Below are 7,566 nucleotides of genomic sequence, written 5' to 3'. Positions count from 1 at the left end.
ATTAGTCCATTATTGTAAAAGTCAAGGAAAGGTTTATCTATGGAAGAAAATTTTCTTTGTTGTTTACCAGGGGTAGGAAGGGAGCGGAGGGAACACTCTTAGATAAATAGAGATAAGTATTGATTTGGGTGAAGAGAAGGCCAATGTACCAAATGTGAGTGATCAATATGGTGGCACTGAGGAAGAGAAAGACATAGAGTGGTACATAGGAGGTACAGACAACAAAGAAGAACCCTTTTGTACATATAGTACTGTGTTGTCAGTGAAGGCAAACATGGGTATACAGGTGGATAGATGGGTGGACAGGCTGATCTAGTAGGTATGTTTATGAAGCAGGGAGTGTACCCAAGAACATGTATAGGGTTGGCAGATAATGGTCCTATGAGTTTATGTGTATGATCTGAATGCCTAGGTGTATAGTAGAGCTGACAAGGGGCAAGGTTGTAGTCAATGCTTGGTCACAGCCAGCTATCCAGAGGGACCAAGTAGTTGAACCTGTGGGCTTGGGACCATAGTCACAGGGGACATCAAGCTCAATTGGCATAACATACTACACAAAACATTGTTCCACCTCCTACTTTGGCGAGTAGCGACTGGGATCTTAAAAGCTTGCAAGCTGCCATCTAGATGCAACAATGGGTCTCTCCTCGTCTAGAGCAAAGAAGAATGAAGAAAACCAAAATTCATGGAAACAATTAGTCCTGGTGACTGGTACACCATCTAATCTGCAGCCTATATGACTATGGGACCAGAACAACTAGATGGTGCCTGGGTACTACTGTCAACCACTTGGAAAGGGATCTATGCAGGAGATCCTTGATAGAGAGGGAGAACAATGTGGAACAAAACTCAAAATCATTTGGAGAAAAAAAAGGGGGGGGACCAGGTTTGTTGGCCCGATAGAGCCTGGTGGAACCACTAAGACTATGGCCCCTAGCTGCCCTTCAGGTCTGGAATTGAACCCATGCCTGTAGCTTCCAGTCAAACAATAGACAGGCATATGAGTTGAACATTTACTTGATATGCTCCTTGGAGAGAACGATCTTGGGAGAAAGAGGGGCTGCTTAAGCACAGGGAGACAACTCAGGGGGCAGGGGTGTATGGAAGGGTGGACACAGGGAAGAGGTAACTATGGGGAGGAAGTAGGAGGGGAGCTGTTGCATTGTGGTAAATTGTGGTCAATATCATGAGACAAAGTGTATGTGAACTGCTGTATGGAAAGTGAATTTGTTCTGTAAATTTTTACCCATATCACACAAAAAAAGGATGTCTTGAAAATTGATGGCCTTTATGGGGTACTTTTGAAATGAAATAAGTAGTTTTTCTGTACAACCAACTGAAATCTAAAGGTTTTTAAACTGGGAAGAAGAATGACAAGTGTTTTTTGATTATCACCAGGAAGGCTCTAAAAGACAGAATGAAAATAGTTTTACTTCCCTGAGAGATACAATGTTGTCAGTTCTTCACCATTGCTATATTAGAAATACCAAAGGTGGATCGCTTTACCAAACAGTAATTTATTACAGTTTAGGAGGCTAGAAGTCTGAATTCAGAGTGCCAACTCTAGGGGCTGGGTGAAAGCCCCTTGACCTTGGGCTTCAGCTCTGCCTCTTGTTCCAGGCCCACTGGAGCTAGATGCTTCTTCTGACTTATTCAACTACAGGCTTCTGAGGCTGATGAACCCAAGATCAGTAAGTAAAGTGGCACAATCCCAAGATCAGCAGACAACACATCTAGCCACTGGTTCAAGTCCAGGAACAGGAGATGAAGAGTTGGCCAAATGCAGGATCCAAATGTGCCACAAAGCTAGAGAGCTTTCTCAAAGCTTCTCCATACATGCTACAGACCAAAGGCAACTAACTAGCTGGTCACACCAGATTCCACCATGGAGCTGATTATACTACATCCAATATCATGGAGAATAACCACATCTAGTTGCCAAACCACAGCCCAGCCAAGTTGACATGCAACTTTAACTACCACAAGTGTCTAGACAAAGTGAATAATAGAAAATCATTTTTTTTTCCATACAAGATACAGTGTCTAATCAAAGTGAACTAATAGAAAATTGCAATGTCAGTCTAAACCTACAGATGACTTGCCTGTTCGTGCTCATCCTGCTGCCATTGTCACACCCCCTTCCTATGCTCCTTCTCCCATTGTCACTTCCTCTGCTCCCCCAGCAGCTGCCTCTGTTTATCTTCTACTCCCTCCACCTCCACTTCTCCACTCCTATTCTGAAAACACCCCATTTGAACTTTCTTATTGCAATGAGGATTTTGGACTCAACAAACCCAAAGCCAAGCATCATATTGAGATGTCCTTTAAAACTAAGCAACCAGACCATAACAGGCAACTTCCACAAGTAATTTTTGCACTGTGGATTAAGACACAGCTAAGAGCCATAGTTAAAAGATTTTCCCAAGCCCAGAGAAGATCTAGGTAAATTTATTGAGGAATTCATGAGCCTTTCCTCCACCTAGCATCCAGGAATCCCTGATCTTCATCAATTTATTCACATGTTATTGGAGCCTGGAGAGGCCCAATTATGGATGACTGAGGCTGGATGGTATTGAGACAAGACTTCACTGACTCCTTCCTCATTAAGAACTGCTAGAGGACTTCCAGCCAGATGTGGAATAGGCAGACAAGCTACCCAAACCCTCTTACAACTAACTGAAACAGATATAGGTGATAATCCTGGAACCCTAAGCTTCAAAGGAAAGGATAAAGAAATAGACTAAATACCAACTAGTAGGAGAAACTGAATGAAAACAGTGAATAGGAGACAAACAGAGCTGTGGACTGTTGACTGGCCTGATGGTGTGGCCATTTTGAATATTTGCAAGTGGATTTCTGATCAGGGCAGCAACCTGATAATCAGTTCTGTGTGCCAAGGACTGCGTGGGCAGTGATAATGGTGGCTGGCAGTAATAAAGATGTAATATTCCCCTTGTTCCTCTGTACTCCACACCTTCCCAGTGAATGGAGGTGTGGCCATCCCTCACCTCCACCCACCTTCAGAACCAGCAGCAATTCCATCCCAGATTGGGTGCCTTCCACCAGCTACCTTCCAGGCAGGCAAGAACTAGTTCTGGGACAGGGACTCTGCTCCCAGCCAACTTTTGGGTTGCCAGGAACTTTTTCTAGGAACAGGGGCCCTGTGTCCAGTTGCTTTCAGAGCCAGCAGGAATTCCTTCTGTACCAGGAAGATTGCTACCAGCCACCTCTTGGGCCAGCAGGAAGTTTTTCTGGGTCCAGGTACCCTGCACTCAGACATCTTCTGGGCCAGCAGGAACTTGTCTGGCAACTAGTTCTTGGGCCAGACTTCCCTGCACTCAGCTGCCTTTTGGGACAGCAGGAACTTCTTCTGGGAACAGGGGCCCTGTGCCAAGCTGCCTTTGGGGACAGTAGGAACTTTTTCTGAGACCATATGCCCTGCCCCAGCTACTTTATGGGCAAGAAGGAATTCCTTCTAGAACCAGGAACCTCCTTTTGGGACAGCAGGAACTTTTTCCAGGCCCAGATGCCCTGCCTGCAGACGTCTTCAGGGCCAAAAAAAGAACTCATCTGGGATCAGGCACCCTGCCCCCAGTTGTCTTCTGGGTAGGCAGGAACTACTTCTGGGGCCAGGCACTCTGCTCCCAGCCACATTTTGGGCCAGCAGGACCTTCTTCTAGGTCCAGGAACCCTATACCCAGCCATATTTTGAAATGGAGAGAATTCTTTCTGGGACCAAGTGCTCAGCCCCTAGCTGTCCTTTGGAGCAGATAAATTCCATCTGGCACCAGGAGCCCTGCCCCTAGCTACCTTCTGGGCTGGCATGAATTCCTTCTGGAACCAGATGCCCTGCTTCCCATGACCTGCACAGACAGCAGGAACATTACCCAGGGGCCCTGACTGCCCCCCTCCCCAGTTTTCCTTAAAAAAAAAAAAAAAAATTTCCCTCCTTCCTTTATTGTTTTTCTTTTCTTTCCCTTCCCTGGTTCCTGTTTTCTTCCTTTTCCTTGTTCACTTTATTCTTTTTTTTTTTTTTTTTCCATTTTTCCTATCCCTTGTTTTTCTTTTTGCATTTTCTTTATTATCTTTCTTTTGATCTCTTTTCCTGCCTCCTCCAGATTTTTTTTTTTTTCTTTTCCTCTTTGTTCCCTTCTTGGCTATTTTTTTATATCTTTTTCTTTTTCTGGTTGTAGCTGTTTGTTTATGCTGCTTGTGTTCTTCAGTTTCTTGGTTTTTTTTTTTTTTTTTCTTCTCCTTCTTCTCCTTATCCTTCTTCTTCTTTTTTTGTCTCACCCAGTGGAAGATATGCCCACACAACCAAACCACATCTGCACCTCCTGCACCTCCACCCACCAGGTGAGGGCCATCACCAGCTTCTGAACCAATTGATCAATGATAGATGGTAGCCAATATCAGCTCAAACCACCCTCAACTGCCCTACACAAACAGCAAAAAGAGATTTGTACACACAATCTCGTCCTCTGTCACAAACACCAGGACACAGGTGGTGAATGCTTAAATGCTGCCAAACTAGCAAATATAGTAGCACACCAGCCCCACTCCCTTGGCTACATCAAAACAAAATAAAGCAGGGGGAAACAAACAAACAAACAAACCCTGGGTGAATCACATCAGTATACAATAATCAATTAAATACAAATACAACAATATCACAATGTCTTAGAGACAAGTGACAATCCCAGGTCACACAAAGAAATCAGATAAAGTAGTACAAACAAGTGACTAAAATATAGAATCAGAAAACCTTCCTGAGGAAGAAGTGACATTGAAATTACCTGATAAGTAATTAAAAAAAAATTATATTTAGGTATCTTCAATGATTGAGAAACAGATCAAGGAAACATTGACAAAATTAAGAAAAACAAAGACAAAACTCTAGAAGAATTTAGGAAACAATACAAGACAAACTGACAGAATAAAAGAAAAATTAGAAACCATACAAAAACAGTAAATAAAATCCAGATTAATACTAAGATTTCAGAAATAGATAGCACATTGAAAGCCAAAGGAATAGAACTGAATCAATGGAAAACAGAAATAGCAAGATTGAAGACAAATCTTTCAGTACTATTTTATCAAGGAAACAATCATTAAAAATATATATGAAGAAAGATTAATATTTATGTGGGGCAGTATCAAGTGGAATAACTTACATGTGATTTGCAGAATAGGAAAGGGGGGGCAACAGAGAAAATTGTTGAAGATTTATTGAGGAGAACTTCCCTAATATGGTGAGAACAGATAAGCATTCAAGAAGTTCAATGAATGCCCAGCAGAACAGACCCCAAAAGAAAATCACCAAGACATATAATCAAATGTTCCAAAACCAAAGACAAAGAAAGAATCCTGAAAGCAGTTTGGTAAAAATGAAAAGTTATCTATAAAGGGCAACCAATAAGACTAAGCTCTGATACCTTGGCCAAAACCATGCAGGTGAGAAGGCAATGGGTCAATATATAAAATCCTGAAACAAAAAAAATTGTCAACCATTACTTACCCAGAAAAATTGTTCCTCAAATATGATGGTGAAATTAGGACACAGAAATTGAGGGAATTTGTAAAACCCAGACCAACTTTACAAGAGATACTAAAGGGAGTCCTTTGGACAGAGAAATAACAAGTAATGATCTGTGATTAACACTGACAAGATCACCCAGAAACCAGCCCAGATATAAAAGTATCTAAAGTAAAATAAATTTACAAGACTGTAAACAGGCAACAAGAGACATCAATTTGTAAATGAGGATAACTACAAAGCAAAAAGAAGGAATAAATAGTGTAGTAAGAGAACTTCCAAATGGAGAGGAAATCAAGATGATTTCAAGATAGAACAGACTGTTTTAAACTTGGAAAGAAAATAATAAATAACAAGGTAACCTCAAAGAAAATTAATAAACCTTTTCATCAAAATAAAAAAGAGGAAAGTCATAAATATTTAGCAAATACTAAAAGTATAGTAACAAGGGAAATGATTTTAAAAATCACAAACAAAATGAACTCAGCACAGAAAATTATACTGAACAAAGGAATCAGCAGCACCACAAAAAAAAAAAAAAAAAAAAAATCTAACAAAATGACAGCAATAAATTCATACTTGTAAATAATTACACTGAACATAAATGGATTAAATACACCAGTCAAGGGACAAAGAATTGAAGAATGGACTAGAAAACATAACCCATTAATAGGCTGTCTACAAGAGACATACCTTAAATACAAAGATAAAAATAGACAAAAAAAGAAAAAAAATCAAAGGTTGGAAAAAAAATTAAGCAAATAGTAATCCCAAAACAGCAGGACTGGCAATATTAATTTTTGATAAAATACACTTTAAGACAAAAACTACCATAAAAAACAAGGAACGACATTATATAAAGATTAAAGGATCAATTGCACACACCTAATGAAAGAGGCCCAAAATACAAAAATCAAGCTTTAACAAAATTGAGAAGAGAAATAGACAAATCCACAGTAATAGTAGGAGGCTTTAAATTACTACTTTCAATGAAGGATAAAATTACTAGAAAGAAACTCAACAAAGACACAGAACTAAACAACACAATCAAACAACTTGACCTTGTAGATATATACAGAACATTTCACCCAACAACAGCACAATATACATTATTTTCCAGTGCACATGGAACATTCTCCAGAATAAATCATGTATTGGACCGCAAAGCAAGCTTCAATAAAGTAAAAACATTGAAATATTGCAAAGAATCTTTTCAGATCACAGTGCTATAAAATTAGAAATCAACAAAAGGAAGATCAAATAAAAAAATTAAACACATGGTAACTGAATAACACCTCACTTAAAAAATACTGAGAAATAAAAGAAACAAAAACTGAAATTAAAAAATTCCTTGAATCAAATGAGAATGAAAACACAACATACCAAAATCTTTGGGACACAGCAAAAGCAGTGCTCAGAAGGCAATTTGTAGCAATAAATGCACACATACAAAAAGAAAAAAAGCTAAAATCAATACCTCATCCCCAAAATTTCCTATAATTAGAAAAAGTGCAGGAAATAAAGCCAACAGTCACCAGAAGAAAATAAATAATAAAGATTTAAGCAGAAATAAATGAAACTGATAAACAATAGAAAAAATTAATAAAACTAGAAGTTGATTCTTTGAAAAGATTAATAAAATCAATAAACCACTGGCACATTAAAAAAGGAGAAGGAGAAAATGCAAATCACATGAATAAAAAAATTAAATGGGTGATTCACAACAAAATGAACAAAAGTAAAAAAAGGATAATATCAGGATACTATGAAAAACTGTTCTCCAACAAATTTGAAAATGTACAGGGAATGATCAGATTTCTAGAAACACACTACCTACTTAAACCAACCCAGACTGATGCAGAAGATTTGAACAGACCCATAACAAAAGAAGAAATTGAACAGGTCATAAAAACTACCAACAAAAAATACCCCAACTCAGGTGGCTTCACTGGAGAATTCTACCAAACATTCCGAGAAAAGCTAACACCAATTCTACTCAAAATATTTCAGAACACAGAAAAGGAGGGAAT

This window comes from Orycteropus afer, unplaced genomic scaffold (assembly GCF_000298275.1).
Source record: "Orycteropus afer afer isolate SDZICR_OR568_19922 unplaced genomic scaffold, OryAfe1.0 scaffold00141, whole genome shotgun sequence".
Classification (NCBI taxonomy): domain Eukaryota; kingdom Metazoa; phylum Chordata; class Mammalia; order Tubulidentata; family Orycteropodidae; genus Orycteropus; species Orycteropus afer.
This window is presented reverse-complemented; position numbering follows the sequence as displayed.